This window comes from Neovison vison, chromosome 11 (assembly GCF_020171115.1).
Source record: "Neovison vison isolate M4711 chromosome 11, ASM_NN_V1, whole genome shotgun sequence".
NCBI classification, from domain to species: domain Eukaryota; kingdom Metazoa; phylum Chordata; class Mammalia; order Carnivora; family Mustelidae; genus Neogale; species Neogale vison.
In genome coordinates this window covers 27,930,549-27,949,646 of record NC_058101.1, presented here as the reverse complement: position 1 = coordinate 27,949,646, position 19,098 = coordinate 27,930,549, and the positions used below count along the sequence as shown (strand labels likewise).

The 19,098-nt window shown below is 43.2% G+C and overlaps 1 protein-coding gene and 1 long non-coding RNA gene across 3 annotated transcripts in view; one reads left to right on the top strand and one right to left on the bottom strand.

Moving 5' to 3' along the window:
* Positions 1-6,918, bottom strand: part of TEC (tec protein tyrosine kinase) — a 138,677-nt gene extending 131,759 nt beyond the window's left edge. Inside the window, exon 1 of one of the 2 annotated variants that reach the window (XM_044226138.1) lies at positions 6,857-6,918. The gene's annotated coding sequence lies outside the window, so the exon portion shown is untranslated. Of the gene's footprint in view, positions 1-6,699; positions 6,713-6,856 lie in introns of those variants that run through there. The other variant, XM_044226140.1, reaches the window with a different exon arrangement.
* An 85-nt stretch (positions 6,919-7,003) lies between these two features.
* LOC122919253 lies at positions 7,004-11,866 on the top strand. The gene is made up of 3 exons (XR_006386777.1): positions 7,004-7,094; positions 8,074-8,110; positions 11,673-11,866. It is a non-coding gene; the product is annotated as an uncharacterized LOC122919253 (long non-coding RNA).
* The last annotated feature ends 7,232 nt before the right edge of the window (positions 11,867-19,098 follow it).

Below are 19,098 nucleotides of genomic sequence, written 5' to 3'. Positions count from 1 at the left end.
ATTGGGCTCCCAGCTCTGTAGGGAGCCTGCTTCTCCCTTTGTCCGCAGCCCCTCTTGCTTGCTCTCTCTCTCTGACAAATAATAAATAAAATCCTTTAAAAAAAGAAAAGAGAAGGATGGCCCTGGAGGCCCTGAGGGAAGAAGGAGCCCTGCAGGTCTTCCAACTGGCTACGTTTCCGTTCACGATGGGGGGCTCCAGCTAAGTGTGTTCTAACCACCTTCTCCTTTGCTGTCACCTCCAGAGAGCAAGTCACTGCTGCACCCACTCCGATGCGGCAATGCTGGTGTTTTCCGTACTCCCGATGCATAGGCATCACCGTAGGAGTACAGACCTTTGCTTTTTCTGCACAGATAAGGTGGTTTGGGAAAAATGCCCTCCCTCCTTCAGTGGAAGCCGACTCTCCCCATTCCTCTATGTGTAAGCATAAAGTCAGTCTACTGACAAAGAAAGCTGCAAAACCACACTGAATTCAAGAAGCCTAAGGAATGATTCAGTTGGTAAAACAGGGTTGGGAAAGTTCTGATCATCCACGAGGTCCCAGATAGATCAGTCATTTCTTCTGCATGGCCCAGCCAGAAACAGGAACTTGGTGCACATTCCAAGAAAGACATGAGCTTTGAAACAGGAAGTGAGGATGCTTCTGCTGGTAAAGCAATTGTATGATAAACCGGCCTCCAGAAGGAAATAGTGGTAACTTCCATTAGAGGCCACACGGCCACCAAGAACACCAGGCCTGCCTTTCAGATTACAGTATTGGGCTGACCGTGGAGTTTCACTGAAAGGTAAGACCGTCGGAGGCGGAGGTGCTGGAACGGGTCCTCCTCGACACAGTGAGCTAGAGAACAGGAACAAGGGCTCGAGGACCAGTAAGCTCCGTCCCACCCACGCTAGGTCTAGAGGTTTTGCCTCCCACGACAAGGGTAAATGGTTGGTGGTGGATGCTTAAAGTGGTAGAAGAAGAATTCTGAGGTCCAAACTGGGATACGTGAGAGAAAATGCCTGGATTGGCCAAAGAAAGTTTACTGCTGGAAAAGGCAGGAAGACAGCAGCGCAGCGCCATAGCTGAAGCTCACTGGTCTCTCGTGGACATTGGTTAAGGCACCAATGGCAGGTTGAGCAAAACCTCCCTCCGGAAAGCCCAGTAAAACAACAACATGAGACCTCACGTGGTGAGGTGAGGGGAAGCCAAGAAGCAACACGATTCATACCATGGTATCTCCAAAATGCTACATAATGAAATGCAGTTAGACTGCCTGTGGGGAGAGGGGAGAGCTGAAATAAAGAGGACTGAAAGCTGCTTTAAAAAGTAGTTAGATGGGGATGCCTGGGTGGCTCAGTTGGTTAAGCAGCTGCCTTTGGCTCAGGTCATGATCCCAGCGTCCTGGGATCGAGTCCCACATCCAGCTCCTTACTCAGCAGGGAGCCTGCCTCTCCCTCTGCCTCTGCCTGCCACTCTGTCTGCCTGTGCTCTCTCGCTCTCCCTCTCTCTCTCTGATAAATAAATAAAATCTTAAAAAAAAAAAAAAAAAAAGCAGTTAGATGTCCCATATCCCTTTGGCCATTCTGGGCAAGGAGGTAGCTTTCTCCCCATCCTTGCAAAAGCACCTGGAGTTTCTCCCCCATCTCCTCTCCAAGAGAGGGTCTCCAGAACAGGGTACATCAGACACAGCTCGGGCGTTCTACTAGAAACACCATGAGGGGGTTATAGGGACATGTGGATGCTCAGACTTCCAACCTTCTTCTCCACCTAGCTCCCAGACCACCAGCAGCCAGGCTCTCCACCACCATCCAGGAAAAGTGGAAGAGCCTTTTCTGAGGACTCTCAGCGGCCCAAGAGGTAAAGACATTAGAGTTCCTCCAGGTAAAAGCCCCAGCCAGATCACCAGACAGGGAAGTTTCCAGTCAACAAGGCCACACACATCTTCAGCTTTTAAACCCCCACTCAAACGTGAGCAGACCACAGAGGGTATTAGAAATAGGAGGCAAACCTCTAAGATGAAAGGTCTAGACCTAAACTAATAAACAGACAAAAGCAACTTGGGGAAACTGAGTCTGTAATGGAAAGATAAAACCGTCAAAAAAAGTTTATCCTCAGAGATAAGACAGATAAGCACTGAAACCATAAAACAGAAGAAGAAATGGATATTGAAGGGACCAAGAGGAGACCACCTCAAAATGTGTCACTTTGGCCCATTGATTTTTTTTTTTAAAGATTTTATTTGTTTATTTGACAGAACGAGATCACAAGTAGATGGAGAGGCAGGCAGAGAGAGAGAGGGAAGCAGGCTCCCTGCGGAGCAGAGAGCCCAATGGGGGACTCGATCCAAGGACCCTGAGATCACGACCCGAGCCGAAGGCAGTGGCTTAACCCACTGAGCCACCTAGGCGCCGCCCATTGATTATTTCAAAATAAAAGTTGCCCAAGAGACAATCGATGCAAGAAGAACACTCAGACTTTCCTCTGTCCCCTGAAAGCAGGAAATAAATCTCCTATGTGAAAGGTGCCCTCCCATACCAGGAGGTAAAAAGACATCCTTACGGCCAGAAATGGGAAATTTAGATCCGAGAAGGTTGTATAAACAATACTCATTTACTATCAGCACCCAAATCCTGCTTCGATTTCTTTACTAATTAAAGTTCCCAAAATGTTCTTTGTCCTGTCAATTCTTCACAGACTTAACTGTTTCTTTCTCTAAAAAATATAAAAACTGCCTGCTTTAGTCATTTCTTCAGGTCTCAGGTTCATAATCGGACCTCGGTGCCTGTGAAACAAAACTTTTTTCCCCCCTGTTAATCTGTCTCATTTAAATTTAATTCTTAGTCCAGCCGGGTCTTGAGGGTAAAGGAAAATTTTTCCTTTCCTTCAATATACCACACACATACACATACATACACACACACACAGGGAAAAAAAAGAGCTTCTAATTTAAAATAATTAGTAATGGGATTATACTTATTAAAAACTCAGTGGAAGGACTAGATGATAAAATTGAGAAATCTCCCCAAAAGCAGAACCATGAAAAAGAGAGATAGATATTAGGAGAGAAAATATAAGAAAATTAGAGGCCTATTCCAAAATATCTAATACATGAACAATATGAGTTTCTGAAAAAAAAAAAAAAAAAATCACAGGGTGCTTGGGTGACTCAGTCAGTTAAGCAGCTGCCTTCAGCTCAGGTCATGACCCAGGGTCCTGGGACTAAGTCCCACACCACATCCAGCTCCCTGATCAGCAAGGAGTCTGCTGTTCCCTGTGCCTCTGCCCCTCTACTCTGCCCCGTCCCCCTGTGTGTGCTCTTTCTCTCTCCCTCTCTGTCTCTCTCTCTCTCAAATAAATAAATAAGAGCTTCAAAAGAAAAAAAAAAAAGAAAGAAAGAAAGAAAGATCACAGAAAATGGAGGGGAGAAAATTATTATTAATTAGTCAACTGAATAAAATTTCCCAAACTGAAAGATATGTTTCGGGATTCAAAGAGCCCAGCACATTGGATGAAAGCAGATCCATACCAAGGTACAGCATCATGAAATTTCAGGATTATGGAGATGAAGAGAAAATTCTATAACTTCCATAAAAGACTCAGCAGGCTTGTAAACTGTACACAAATTACAGGTAAAATCTGAGGAATCAGAACAGTTCTGAATTTCTCAACAGCAACACCATAGCTTAGAAGGCAATGAAACAATGCCTTCAAAATTTCCATTCTAAAATTCTAAACAGTCAATTGTCAGTGGAAAAGAGCTATTTCCAGGCATTCACCATCTCAAAAATAAATAAATAAATAAAATAAAAAAGCATATCCCATGCAACTTTTTCCAAAAAGCTCCATGAAGATGTGCTCTACCAAAACAAGAGAGTTCACCAAGATAGAGCAAGACATGTGCTTAACAAGAGATCCAACAGGAGAGAAATGATGGGGATCCCCAGGATGATGACAAAAGTCTTCAAGGTGACAACTGGTCCCCATGTGTAGAGGGCAACTGGTCCAGATGAGGGAAAGGAGGAGACTCAGGAACAACTTCTTCAGGAAAATGAAATTGACAACACGTGATACATTTGAGGCAAGTTTTGGATATGTGGCCAAGAGTTTTGGGTCAAATTAATGATGCAGACATACAAAACTAAATAAATGAACAAACAATGATTAACTCCAAAGAAAACAAGAACTTGTGCTTGGCTTAGCTATGAATATTGATCTAACCAAAATTACTGTTTAACTACTACTGCAAGGATGGGAAAATAAGGAAGCTGTGGTCGAGATGGGGGTGAGAAAAATAAAGGGAGCCACGTCATCATCTTCCACAGTGAGAAGTCAATAGATAATGCTTCAAACTGCAGAACTCGAGTAGTAGCAAGCAGCAAATACCAAAATAACCAGCTCAAAGAATTACAAGGGATTGTTTCTGGAGAGTGAAAAAATGTAATTTAGATTAAAAGGTTAAAATTTAAAAACAAACAAACAAAAAACCACATGTTGATTTCTATGTCCAGGCATTTTTACATTTATTTGCTTTCGCTTTGTTTCCCTAATAACAACTCAGCAAAATTCCACCCTTGTTTTTCCCAAACAAAAGAAAGTGCTATTTTCTACATCTAGCCCTCAGTAGCTATGGCCATCTGAGCTCTGAGCAGCCAAACGTGGTGAGGAAGGTAATAGTTCTAATTCAACCCAAGCAAGGACTGGTTGAGCTAGGGCAGAAACAAAAAAAGGCAAGGCCGGGTTGAGACAACTACTAAGCCCCTCTCTTACAGGCTTCTTGTCAACGAAGTTATCCCCATGCCATAACCACATGGTACAGGATAATTTTACAGTTGCCAACAACCATGAGCTAATTTCACTCCTTTCTAAAGGACTCAAATGTCCCCCTTTATAACACTAATCCATCCAAGGCAGCTGGCCCCTAAAACTACTGATCTAATACAACTTCCTTCTCTTTACCTCTCTAGACTGAATAACACGAGAGAATAAGGGCTTTGAAGCAAGTGGCACTGTCCTCAACAGATATTTACTAAGCATCCATGGGAGACCCAGCACTAGGCAGATGTGAACCTATCCTCTCTGTGCTGAACAGTAAGTTGATTCTCCCTAAGGGTGGGAATCCAGGCAGGGGTGGAGTCAGGGTAGAAGCCACAAAACTGGAAGAGCTGGGGTGGGGAGAAGAAGGACCAACGAGACCAACCTGGAGGAACCAGTAAGCAGAGGTGTAATTGGAGGCCCAAGGCTCACTCAGGCTCCTACCACTCCAGATATGCAGAGGAAGGCAGAGAGACCGACAATTCCTCCCCAAGCATAAAAGTAGCCGGACACTGCCCATGACCCTTCCAACCACCTGTCAAGGCTGAACTTTACAGAGCAAAGGTTACCATTCTCAGGACTTTATCACGGTTCGATAAAATATTGTCCCTGCCCTTAAGTAGTAGCTGCTGAGAAAACATGATGACTCTCTTAGTACAGAATAAGTAAAACAGGTTGAAAGTACATTAGCATTCTATATTCTTTTCTGTTTGGGAAGATGTGAACCTATCTATCAAGGACCTATGTGGAGCAAAGGTTTTGCCAACTAGAGCACAGTACTGATTTGCAAGTGTCTACAACACTTACCCTATACAGTTCCAGAAATCAAAACATATACACCCTTGTGGGAAGAATCAAACTCATTAACATAAACACATTGCAGTAAGCATCATGAATTGGCAAGAGTAATAATAATTGATCAGATTAATTACAGTACAGGGAAAGTATATAGGTCTTTCCAAAACACTGAATAAACGTAACTGAACTAAAAAGTATGTCCAAAACAAAATAAGAAAAGGACAACTCGCTCTCTTTTCTCCGTATAAATCATGATATTCCATATTACGTATGATTCTTGCTCACTGAGCTACCAGTGTCAAACCGACCTGTTAAATACTAAACTTAATCGGGAAAACCACTGGTGTGTCGAGGTTGTTTCTTCCTCCTCAGCTCTTTAGGCGAGAATCATCTCAAAGAGAGCAAATTCTCAGAATTTCCTAAAAGGAAAATGGGCACTCACTGGAAAAATACAGGGTATATGCTCAAAACACTTAACTATTTTGGATAACCTTCAAACCCACTTAGCCACCGGCCCATCCTGTTGTTCTCAAACCTTCTGATCAAATATTCCAGTTTCCAAAGAATGGCATTAGATGAGACTGTTTCCGAACCTGGAACACAGAAACGTACTATTCTTCTTGGGGGGGGGGGGGGAAGAGCAGATCAAAAGCAAATTTAGGATCCAAGGAGAAGTGCACACTCCAGATCAAGGTCCTAGTTTTTCCAATACATGTTTTCACAGAACAGCTGTTTTCAAGACTCAAACAATTTCCCAGATTTAAAAAAAAAAAAAAAAAAAGAGTGAAGTTGGTGGGGTGAGGCACTCGGACACGTACAACCGTGGAATGTCTCTGCGGACTGTGCCAACTTTCAAGCGAGACTGCGCTGCCACCCAATCAGAGAGGAGGAACCAACCTGGCCGCCCCGCTGGGAAGTGAACCCAACGCTGAACCTGGCGCGGGGCGGCCTCGGCCCTGGGACCCAAAGGGAAAGGAGGCGGGTGCTCCCCGGGAGAGGCCAGCGCCTGAACTCCAGGGGCGGAGACGCGGCGGCCCAGGAAGCCGCAGCTACGCGGGAGCGCGCACCTGTCCCTTCTTCCTGGACCGGAGTGGACCGGCTCCCTCACCTGCCGTGGCAGGAAGAATAGAAAATCTTCCTCATCCCAGGAGGGTCGGTCTCTGGGCTTGGGAGAGCCGCCTCGCGCCTCGCGCCGGTTCGTGACCCTCTCCCGCCCGGAGTCCCGCAGTGCCGGGGCCGCTCCGGCCGACCCGCGACATCCTTACCTGGCTGGAGCGCGCGGGCTGCGCGAAGCCGCGGACGCTGTGAAGTCCCGCAGGCACGGCGGGGTTGGGAGCCCGGAGCCCGCAGGCCCCGCCCACGACCGCCCCGCCCCGCTTGGCCCGCCCCCGCTCGCTTCGGCCCGCAGCCACCGATTCCCACGAGCCCCGCGGAGGTTTTGAGACTGGAGGTGGGAGTGGGTTGCCGGCGCGTCCCGGCGGCCGCGACCCCGCTGGGGCGCAGGTAAGTCGCAGGAGCGTCCCTCGGGTTCCCGAACGCGGAGCTGGGACTCCCTCGGCCCCGGCTTCCTACCCCCGGACAACCGCCCCGCGAGGTCTGGGACGGCCCCGGCCCGGGAGAACCCCGAGCAGTGCCACCTGGGGGTGACTGGGGACTCTGTCGCAACTAGGGCCGCACCTCCCCCTTCCGCTAAGCGGTGGCGGGTCAGGCGGATGACACGGTGCAGTGGAGCGAAACGAGAGTTTTATGACAAGAATAAGTCTTTTTCTGTCAAACCGGAGGCATCGGCGCGTGTCTGGTACACTTAAAGGGTCACGTGCCCTCACTATTAATGTATTAACAGTTGATTCACTCACTGAAGAGTAGGAAACAGCACTTGTAGGAGACTCACTACGCGCCAGGCACTGTTTTAGTATTTAACAGATATTAACATTTCCATAGAGTGTACGTTATTTCAGAATCGCCCATTTTACATGCGGTGAAAGGGAGGCACCGGGAAGTTAAATAACCAACCTGATGTCACCCACCGTAGTCCGCTGAAAAGCTGGGATTTAAAATCCAGGCACTCCTCCCCTGGAGTGTCAGCCGTCTAAACCACTGTCATCCTGATTCACCGAAATCTGAGCGTCCACTGTGTGCGGTGAACTATTACAGTTCTGGGGAAAAGAAGACAAGGGCTCTGGCTTCCAAGAGCTTTTATTCTAGTCTGGGGAGAAAGGCAGTAAGCAAGTACAAAATGAAACCACACTGCACATATGACAAGTGTCCTGACTGTAATAAAGCAGCGTGGTGACATTGAGAGGCTGCTTTGCACCTAGTGGTCTTGGAGACTTCTCTGAGAAGGGGACAGTGAAGCTTGATCACTCAATGAGGGGACAACCTGGAGATGAAGCTAAGGGAATGACAAGTGCATTAATAGTTATTATGGCTCCTGCTTGTTTGGGACTTTAATACATGCGTTATCTCTCCTTTGACCATGCAGTAACCCGGAGAAGTCTGACAACATTCCATTTTACAAGGTGAGGGGCAGGGATACTAAGGGTTGGGAAGTTTAATGAGTCACCTAAGTCATTGGGTCGGGAAAGGGAGGGATGGGAAAATGCTACAGATTTGAAGCAAGGCCTTCTGATGCCAAATCTTCTCTCTCTCTAGTGGGAGCCTTGAGGATAATGACCTGTACTCAGAATGGAGTTCTGTTTTGTGAAGTTCTGTTTTGTGATCTACTATCTCTTCCCAGCCCCCATCTCTCCTTCTCCTCATCCCGTTCAGAAACTACTGTTGACTGATTGACATAATTTCTCCCAGGGTAGTGTTTTTAGAGGGAGCAGAGGTGAAATTACATGGGGGAAAAAATGTGCATGTGTAGAGAGAGAGTTACAGTGGTAATAAAGTTGGTTTTCTCCCAAGAAAAATGCTCATATACATATATGTATAAGTGAGAGGACTTAACACTTCCATCAAATCGACTGATCCCAACAGGGTAGGAGAGCCACTGTCTTAAAGGGTTAACTGATATTGTGATGTTTAAAAGAACTGATTTCCAATTCCCTTTGCCTGTGCTCCCTGGGTACTCTGGTGCCTCCTGTTTCTGGCTTAATGGAAATGAAACGAGGTTCTCAAAGTTGACAAAGTCTGACTGAAAGGGCAGCAAACCCAGACCCTCGTATTACCCGTTCATAAAGTTTAAAAGAGAGGAAAATGTCTATATTTTCCCTCTTAGTTCTCAAGAAAACCAGAGAGAACGGATCTGTAAACAAAATACCTAGATAACAGAATTCCTTATCAATGATAGTTAAAATAGTTTCCATAATGTTAAACTGTTTCCTAAAGAATACATTCATTACGTTATCAGTGTAGGTCGGTGGTTGCTGTGGGTATATTATTTCCCAAGCCAGTAGTGGAGTGCTGGCAATTGTTTTTAGCAGAGTGTTGATAAGAAGAGAGACAGAGATAAAGACAACAGGAGAGACTTTTTTATAGTACTTCAGCTACACGGATGAGAAGGTGTAAAACTGAACTCAGGATGTGGTGGGCTAAAAAAACCATTTAATCTTTATTATTTCATATGCGAAAAGTTCAGTAGCTTTAATAGCACACAATACAGTTGAGGTCAACTCAGTTTTTACAGTAGGCCCTCATCAAAAGAAGGAATGTGGTCATGCTGGACTTACAAAGATTTCTCCTTCTGCCTTCAAGGAGAAGATTCCAACAATATCTACTGTCTTATTTATTTCAAAATAATGTTAAGGCACAGGGAAAAAGGCATTTATGTACACTTCTCAGAGACAGGGACTCCCTTCTTACAAGATATCCCCATGGCTTCTGTAAAATTTGTATGCTTAGATGAGCAGTATCAGGTTGACATAATTTTAGTTCCATGAGAGAAGAAAATGCCTCTTTTTTTTTTTTTAAAGATTTTCTATTTATTTATTTGTCATAGAGAGAGAAGCGAGAGCAAGCACAGGCAGACAGAGTGGCAGGCAGAGGCAGAGGGAGAAGCAGGCTCCCCGCCGAGCAAGGAGCCCGGTGTGGGACTCGATCCCAGGACGCTGGGATCATGACCTGAGCCGAAGGCAGCCACTTAACCAACTGAGCCACCCAGACGTCCCGAAAATGCCTCTTTTTAACTTGCACCTACATTCCACATTGTGCATTAAAAGACACATGGAATCAGCGTGGGAGGTTTATAAATAAAATGATGTTTGTATTGAAAACTCATCACTTTTTTTTTAATCTCTGGCTTTCTTTTATAACTTTCTTCCTACTCAAAAAAAGGCCTAACCCGGGCCCCTGGGTGGCTCAGTGGGTTAAGCTGCTGCCTTCGGCTCAGGTCATGATCTCAGGGTCCTGGGATCGAGTCCCGCATCGGGCTCTCTGCTCAGCAGGGAGCCTGCTTCCTCCTCTCTCTCTCTCTGCCTGCTTCTCTGCCTACTTGTAATCTCTCTCTGTCAAATAAATAAATAAAATCTTTAAAAAAAAAAAAAAAAGGCCTAACCCATCCTGCCTGAATAATACATGTTTGTTGAATGAATGAATGATGATGACAGTGATGAAAACATTATAGACCTTATCAGTCTTTTATCAACAGTCTGTTCTTAAGAGAAAATGACTTCACTGTGCTGGTATGATAGATCTGCCTCTCTTTCCAACATATACTGAAAGCAGTTGCTTCTTTGAAACTACACAGAAGGAAAGAAAGGGGCTTTTTTAAAGTATGCACCACACCCAACATGGGGCTTGAACTCACAACCCTGAGATCAAAAGTTGTACACTCTACCTACTGAACCAGCCAAGCGCCCCCTGTAGGAAGGAGTTTTAAATGTTGGACACAAAATCAAGAATTATACTCCAGGAACAATTGCTAAATAAAGCATCAAATACAAAGTATGCTTATGAGATCTTCACTAATAATAATACAATAACAAGGAAATATTTATTTTTTTACAAGGAAATATTTAAACAAAACTCACAATAGTATGGAATGTCAAGCTGTCACTAAAAATAATATATAAATTATATATATATAAATATATATTTGTATATATAAATATATAAAATAGGAATGTGGAAAAAAACGTGAACATTAAATGAAAAAAGTAGAACACAATGCTTTATGTATCCTGTGGTTGCACCTGAACAAAAATCGTGTGGGAAGAAAATTGTTGAAAAAAAGAATAATGATTAATAGTTATTGAGGGGGTTGCTATGTGCCAAACTTTGTTTTCAGTTTAATTCATCTAATTTTCACGGCAGCTCTGTGATGAAGGTACGGTTGTTATTTTTGTTTTACTAATGAGGAAACTGAAACTCAGGAGATCTGAGTAATTTACCCAAAGTCACACTGTTAGTGAGAGGCAAAGCTAGGATGTAAATAAATATAAAGCAGTGTGACTCTAGAGTTTGCACATTTACTGACACAAATCTGGCAGAGAAATTAATGTTTGAATCATGGATCATGGGTTTTGTTGGGTTTTTTTAAAGATTTACCTATTTATTTTAGAGAGCGTGCCCACCTGCCCTCTTCCTCTGCCCCAAGAGGTGGGGGAGGGGCAGAGGAAAAGAGAGAGAGAGAGAGAGAATCTCAATCAGACTCCTTGCTGAGCATAGAGCCTGACATAGGACTTGCTCTCAGGACCCTCATATCATGACCTGCATCCAAATCAAGTCAGACATTTAACCAACTAAGCCATCCAGGTGCCACATGGTTTGTTGTTGTTGTGTTTAATATTTCCTTGTATAATGTTTTTATGTTGATTTAATAGTAAGCAAAAACTTTTTAAATTGCAGAGTCAGAAAAGAAGGCACAGAGGTAAAACCAGTTAACACTCAGAAGAGAGAGATACAAAGGTAAAGATGAGAAACCTACTGAGTGAAACCCTCTGGGTTTGGCCAGTTTATGTTCTGGATTAGGATCTAAATAGCTTTTCAGATGGGTGCAATGTATCAACAATTTGATAGTTTATGGGAATTGAGATAAAATGAGCAATGTCACAACAAATGTTATATTAATTATTATTACTATGAATGAAAAGTATATTCTGGCCTAATGTTGTATTTGTACTTGCTGTTCCTTTTGCGTAGGATGCTCTACACCCAAGACTTTTTGAAGCTGCCTTCTCAGCAGGGACAGACATGAAAATGTGACCCCTACTGTATTAGCAGAAAACTAAGAAAACACTGGTGAACATTCCTGAAAAAAATCCCCATTATGGTGGAGCTTACCTGCTAGTGAAAAGGTCAGTCATTTAAAATGTGACTTAGGGGGCGCCTGGGTGGCTCAGTGGGTTAAAGCCTCTGCCTTCAGCTCAGGTCATGATCCCAGGGTCCTGGGATCAAGCCCCACATCAGGCTCTCTGCTCAGCAGGGAGCCTGATTTCTCCTCTCTCTCTCTCTCTCTGCCTGCCTCTCTGCCTACTTGTGATTTCTGTCTGTCAAATAAATAAATAAATAATAAAATAAAATGTGATTCAGTTGCAAGTTAACAACATACTCCAAAGATGTCCACATCTTCAATTGCAAGAAAAATATGTTAACTTACATGATGAAAAGACTTTGTAGATGTGAGTAAGTGAAGGGTCTTTAGATGGGGTGATTATCGTGGACCATCTAGATGAGCCCAGTGTAATCACAAGGGTCCTACAAGAGGGAGGGAGGAGCTTCAGAGTCAGAGAAGGAGCAGTGATAAGAGAAGCAGAGGTCAGAGGGTAAGAAAGGGATTTGAAGATGCTACCCTGCTTGCTTTGAAGATGAAGGGACCCCAAGCCAAAGAGTGCAGGCAGCTTGTAGAACCTGGCAAGGGCAAGGAAACAGATTCTGCCTTGGAGCCTCCAGAGGCAACCAGTCCTGCTGACAACTGGATGTTAGCTCAGTGAAACTGATTTTGAACTTTCAACCTGCATGATCTCAGAGTCCTGGAATCGAGCCCCACATCGGGCTCTCTGCTCAGCGGGGAGCCTGCTTCCTCCCCTCTCTCTGCCTGCCTCTCTGCCTGCTTGTAATCTCTGTCTGTCACATAAATAAATAAAATCTTTAAAAAAAAAAAAAAAAAACTGTAGAACAGATCTGTGTTGTTGTAGGCCAGTAAGTTTGTGGTAATATGTTCCAACAGCAATAGGAAACTAATAGAGCCTGAAATAAGAGTTTGCTTTTCTCTTATCTGTGAGAAGTCTGTGTCAGACTGGCATGTTGTCCATCGGGTCGTGACCCAGCTCCTTTTGTCTTTTCATGTGGGTGAGAGAACCTGGACGGAAACTTGATTATCTCCAGAGACTCTTGATCTGGACATCAGGCCCCGCAGTCACCCATATCAGTGTTTCTCAAACTGGTGTAAAGGATAAAGCCCTTTAAGGGGGAAAAAAAGTGATTGATTGATTGATTTTAGAGGGAAAGGAAAAGGGAGAACATGAGCGGGTGGGGCAGAGGGAGAGAGAGAGAAACTCAAGCAGATTGTGCTGAGCACAGAGCCCAATGCAGGGCTCAATCCCATGACTCTGAGATCACAACCAGAGCCAAATCAAGAGTATAAAGCCCCCCCTTTTTTTTTTAAGATTTTATTTATTTATTTGACAGAGATCACAAGTATGCAGAAAGGTAGGCAGAGACAGAGAGAAGGAAGCAGGCCCCCTACTGAGCAGAGAGCCCAATGCGGGGCTCGATCCCAGGATCCTGGGATCATGACCTGAGCCGAAGGCAGAGGCTCAACCTACTGAGCCACCCAGGCACCCCATGAGTATAAAGCCCTTTTAAACAAAACATTTTCATCCTTAGTCCGTTAACTACATATAAATATAAAACTAGTTAGGTATTACTTAAGTTTGTAAAATTTTATACATATTTAAAACCAAAATAGATTTACACAATAAATTCAAACAAGAATATAAAACCAATTATTGAGACCACACATATCCTTACACTATAGTGTCATTGGTGGTGACATAGGGAACAGTAATAGGAAATCCTAACCCCCTCAGCCAGGGAGGCATCACTGAAAACCTAAGAAAGAGCTGGAACTCCCAACCCCACCAGCAGGAATGGGAGCACCTCCCTTAATCGTCAATGGAGGAAGAGTGGGAAACCTGAACTTCTAACTCCCTCTGGTAGATGGTGGAGACATTGTCCCCCCCACCCCCAACCTTCGTCTGCCAAAGTAGTGTGAGAAGAAGCCAGTTAAAACAAAGGCTTAGATACAGTCCAGAATCTCATAACATAATTCCCCAAATAACTTGCTAAATCAAGAAACAAGATCTCAAACTGAATTTTTAAAAAAGTAATGAAGGGATACCAACACGAAGATCACAGAGAAATTAGAATTATGTGACAAAGATTTTTAAAGCAGCCATCATTGAACTGATTCAATGAGCTGTTACAAACAAATTTGAAACAAATTTTATAAAAATTATAAAACCTCAGCAAAGAAATAAAAAGTCCCGGTAAAGCCATAGAAGACCTAAAAGTTAACCAAATGGAAATTTTAGAAGTGAAAATACAAAAACCAAGAGTTTATAACTCCATGAATGAGCTTCAGCAGAATGCTTGAGATATAGGAAATTAGCAAACTGGAGAGAGCAATAGAAATTAGTCTGAAAAAACAGAAACAAAATAAACCAAATCCATTCACAGTCCTATGGGATTATAACAAAGGATCTTCCATTTTTGTCTTTGGAGTATTAGAAGAGAAAGAACGGGGCTGCAAAAGGACTCCAAACATGATAGCTGAAAACTCCGTGTTTTATAGAATCTGTAAAACCACAGGTCAAGAAGTTAAGCAAACTTCATGCAGGATAAAGGCAAAGAAGTCCACACTTAAGACACATCATAATCAAACTTATTGAAACTAAAGACAAAGAAAAAAATATTAAAAACAGTGGGAGAGCTATAACATTTTACCTAAGGAAGGAATACAGTTCAAATTCAGAAACTATGAAGAAGAAAGTGACACAACCAGTTTTGAGTGCTAAAGTAGAAAAATAAAATGCTAAGTAAAAAGAGAAGCAGGCTCCCTGCTCCATCCCTCAACGCAGGACTCAGTCCCAGGACCCTGGGATCATGACCTGCGCTGACAGCAGACACTTGACCAATGAGCCACCCAGGGGTCCCTGAAATCTACACTTTAAAATGGTGACTTTTAAGTCATATGAATTATATCTCGATTAAATAAAACTTTGGCTTTGTGAAAGTCCCTGTTAAGAGATGAAAAGCCAAGCTACAGATTGGGAGAAAATATGTGCCAACTGTATATCTGATTAAGACTCCTGGGGCACCTGGGTGGCTCAGTTGGTTGAGCAACCGCCTTCGGCTCGGGTCACGGTCCCGGAGTCCCGGGATCGAGTCCCGCATCGGGCTCCCAGCTCCATGGGGAGTCTGCTTCTCTCTCTGACCTTCCCGCCTCTCATGCTCTCTCTCTCAAATAAATAAAAAAATTTTTTAAAAAATAAAATAAATAATAAATAAATAAAAAAGACTCCTTATCCAGGCTATATACAGAGCTCTAAAAACTCAACAGCAAAAAACCAAACAGTCCAAGTACAAAAATGGGCAAAAGACATGAAGCGACATTTCACCAAAGAGTACATATAGGTAGCAAATTGATACATGAAGCAATCTTCAACAGGATTAAATGCTTGGTAAGTACAAATTAAAATTATGATGAGATATCACTAAATGACTATCTGAATGGCTGAAATGAAACATACTGACATCAAATGCAAGAAGAATGTAGAGAAATTTGATCACTCATTCATTGCTGGTAGAAATGTAAAATGATACAGCTACTCAGGAAAATGGTTTAGCAGTTTAACTATACATATAAAAAAAAATATATATATATATAAAAGGATCACATGACTCAGCAATTGCACGTAGGCATTTGTCCCGGAGAAACGAAAGCTTAAGTGCACACAAAAACCTATATTCAAAGTTTAGAGTAATTTTCTTTGTAATAGTCAAAGCCTGGGAAAACCCATATGTCCTTCAATGGATGAATAATTAATCTGTAGTATATTATACCAACTACTCAGCAACCTTATACGTTCATTTGACACACCCAACAATCTAGATAAATCTCCAGGGACTTAGGCTGCGTGAAAAGAGCCAATAAAAATGGTTACGTACTTTATAATTCCATTTATATAACATTCTAGAAATAACAAAGGTACAGAAATGGTGAAGAGATTAGTGGTTACCAGGTATTAATAAGGGACTGGGGGCAGAACAATACGTGTATGACTATAAAAGGGCAATACAAGGGCATTCTGGGTGGCTTAGTCAGTTAAGCATCTCCCTTTGGGTCAGGTCATGATCCCAGGTTTCTGGGATCAAGCCCCACATCAGGCTCCCTGCTCTGCCAGGAGCCTGCTTCTCTTTCTCCCCCACTTGTGCTCTCTAGCTCGCTCTCTCGTCTCTCAAATAAATAAATTCATGTTATTTATTTAAATATATAATAATAATATCTAATTATTTAATAAATATACACATAAATTAATATTTAAATAATCAATTGATAATAATTATTTCTACATATAATATAATTATTATTTTATTTATAATAATTTTAATATTTAAAATAATATAAATTTATTTATAATGTAAAATCTTTTCAAATTTTAAAAAAAAGGCCAATACTAGGGATCTTCATGGAGATGGAAATGTTGTCCTGACTCTATCAATATCAGAATCCTGCTTGTAGGGGCACCAGAGTGGCTCAGTCGTCATGGCTCAAGTCATGATCCCAGGGTCCTGGGATGGAGCCCCACATCAGGCTCCCTACACAGCTGGAGACCTGCTTCTCCCTCTCCCTCTGCATCTGTCTTGTCACCACCCCTGCTTGTTCTCATTCACTCTTTCTCTCTCTGTCAAATAAATAAATAAATAAATAAATAAATCCTGTTCTGTGACATTGTACTGTAGTTTTGCAAGATGTTACCCCTGGGGGAAACTGGGAAATAGGAGATCTCTTTATAGTTTTGTGAATCTATAATTAACTGAAAATTGAAAGTTGAATTAAAATCTTAATTAACAGCTGAAAATGATGGTAGCCCACAATTTTTGAGTATTTAATACTAAGTATGGTTCTAAGCACTTGATCCATCTAATCCTTCCACCAACCCAACAATAGAAATGTTACCAAATTCAAGCAATGGACAGGTAAGCCCTGGTGCACACGGAGGCTTCCTGCCACTCACAACTCTAGGGGACTCAGGAAGTGAATGCATAGCTCCTGGCTGGCTTTACCTACACCACTGTTTATTTGGATAAACTCATCGCAAGAGAAGCCAATAACTCTGGGCACCTGGGTGGCTCAGTCGGTTAAGCAGCTGCCTTTGGGTCAGGTCATGATCCCAGGGTCCTGGGATCAAGTCCCGCATTCATCCCGCTCCTTGCTCAGCAGGAAGCCTGCTTCTCCCCTGCCTGCCATTCCCCTGCTGGAGCTTGCCCTCTCCCTCTCTCTCTGTCTGTGTCAAATAAATAAATAAACAACCTTTAAAAGAGAGGAAGAGAGAAGCCAATAATTCAAGAGATGAGGATTTGGAAAAGAGAAAGAGAGCAATTTATGTAGGGTACCAGCAGCCAGAGGAGGTGGCAAATTCAAGCCTTAACAGCTAACCTGCAGGATAGACCCCTAGAGCTTTATAGGGAGAAGTTCAAGGAGTTCATGCAAGAGAACACGCAGAGAGCAGGTGTCATGGCGGGGGAGTCCTTTGTGTTCAGCAGCGATCATGGGCTGTGAAAGGGAACGGGCCCTTCTGAGGCATTCTGTTGCTATCAGGGCGCTTCTGGTCCGCCAGTTGGAATGTTCCAGTCATTGCCAAACACCTTCATCAATGCCTCAAGAAAGTGTGATGAGAAATAAGAGCAATGGGCTTCAGTTAGAGTGTGAATTAGGCAGTCTTGTCAATTTCTAGATTTAAGTGTTGGGTGTTGACAACAATCGTTAGTCCCATTCAAGAGATGAGAAAACTGAAGGTCAGAGAATAGTGAAGTAACTCACCCAAGGTTACATAGTTAATAATTGGTAGGAATATGATTTAACTACAGGCCCCCTGGCTCCAGAGTCAATGATCTTAAGTACCATGTTAATAACCAGGCAACTTGGCATACTGAGGCTTAACTTTCCTTGAAATCACATCCTCAGTCCTACTCTGCCCTAGAATCGGTAGCTGCTGCCCCCTTGAGGCAGAGCATTGTTGCACAGTTAATCACAATGCCCGCTACCCTATTCAACAGAGCCCATTTTATTACTCCCAGTTCACGCCATCCATGGATGTATGTTACCAAGTCCTGCAGACCTTTAAGTTTTAGACCCTGGCATGTTTTACCATGTGCCTGCAAAATGAAAAGGCCATGGGGAGAGGAAAAAATATATATTAGATTACATTGATTTAAACCTAACAAAGAAGAACCGTTAGAATAATATGAAGTTTGAATTATAGAATATTTTTAAATAACTATAATAAAGCATGTGCAGATTGGTACTCCAATATTGCAGCATAAGTTGTTGATTTTTAAAAAAATAAGGGGCACCTGGGTGGCTCCATTGGTTAAGCTTCCAACTCTTGGTTTCTGCTCACGTCATGATCTCAGGGTCATGAGATTGAACTTTGCACTGGCTGGGCATGGAGCCTGCTTGAGATCCTCTCTCCCTCTCCCTCTGCCCCTCCCCCTCCTTCCAATCTTAAAAACAAATTAAATTTAAAACAAAACAAAATCTTTTAGGCCCGTTCTCCTCATGCTATAAACTACTTAGTTCATCCCTCTTCCTAACTAAGGACTGTTAGTTTCCCTTCCCTACCTCACCCCACTCTAGTAGCAGTCAGTGTCCCTCATATATCCCCTGCTCATTCACCTTTCCCCCAGAAGGACGAGATCATTCTCTGGCACCTTCTTTTTTTTTTTTTTTTTTTTTAAGATTTTATTTATCTTAAAGAGAGTGAAAGCAATCAGAGAGAGAGATTGGGATCACAGAGGCAGAGGGTGAAGCTGACTTACCGCTGAATGGAAACCCAATGCAGGGCTTGATCCTAGGACCCTGAGATCATGACCTGAGCCAAAAGCAAATGCTTAACACACTGAGCCACCCAGGTACCCCTCTCAGGGACCTTCTGCCTGAAAGTTTGCTCTTGGCTCCTTTATAGGGAGCAGGCCAGAAATGCCAGGACAGTTCATATCCCCAGGGAGCTACAACCCCCCACTGATGGATGAGAACTGAAGGGTACATAGCAGTTTTCCTGCCCTTGGATGGGACAACTCTGAGTCATGTTCCCAGTGGATCCCAATAGGATTGAGGCCCGGTCACCCTCCAGTTCACTAATACTCTTTTAGTCGCTTCTTTCCTTCCTTGTTTCTTTCCTTACGAGTGCTGCCTGGAATCCCTTCCCAGACAAACCATTTGCATTAAAATCTTTGTCTTAGGTCTGATGAATGCCCACCCTAGCCTAAAATACCCTCCCAGGAAAGAGAAAGAGACAGAAAGAAAGGGAAGGAAAGGGAAGAGAGGAAAGAAAGGAAAGAT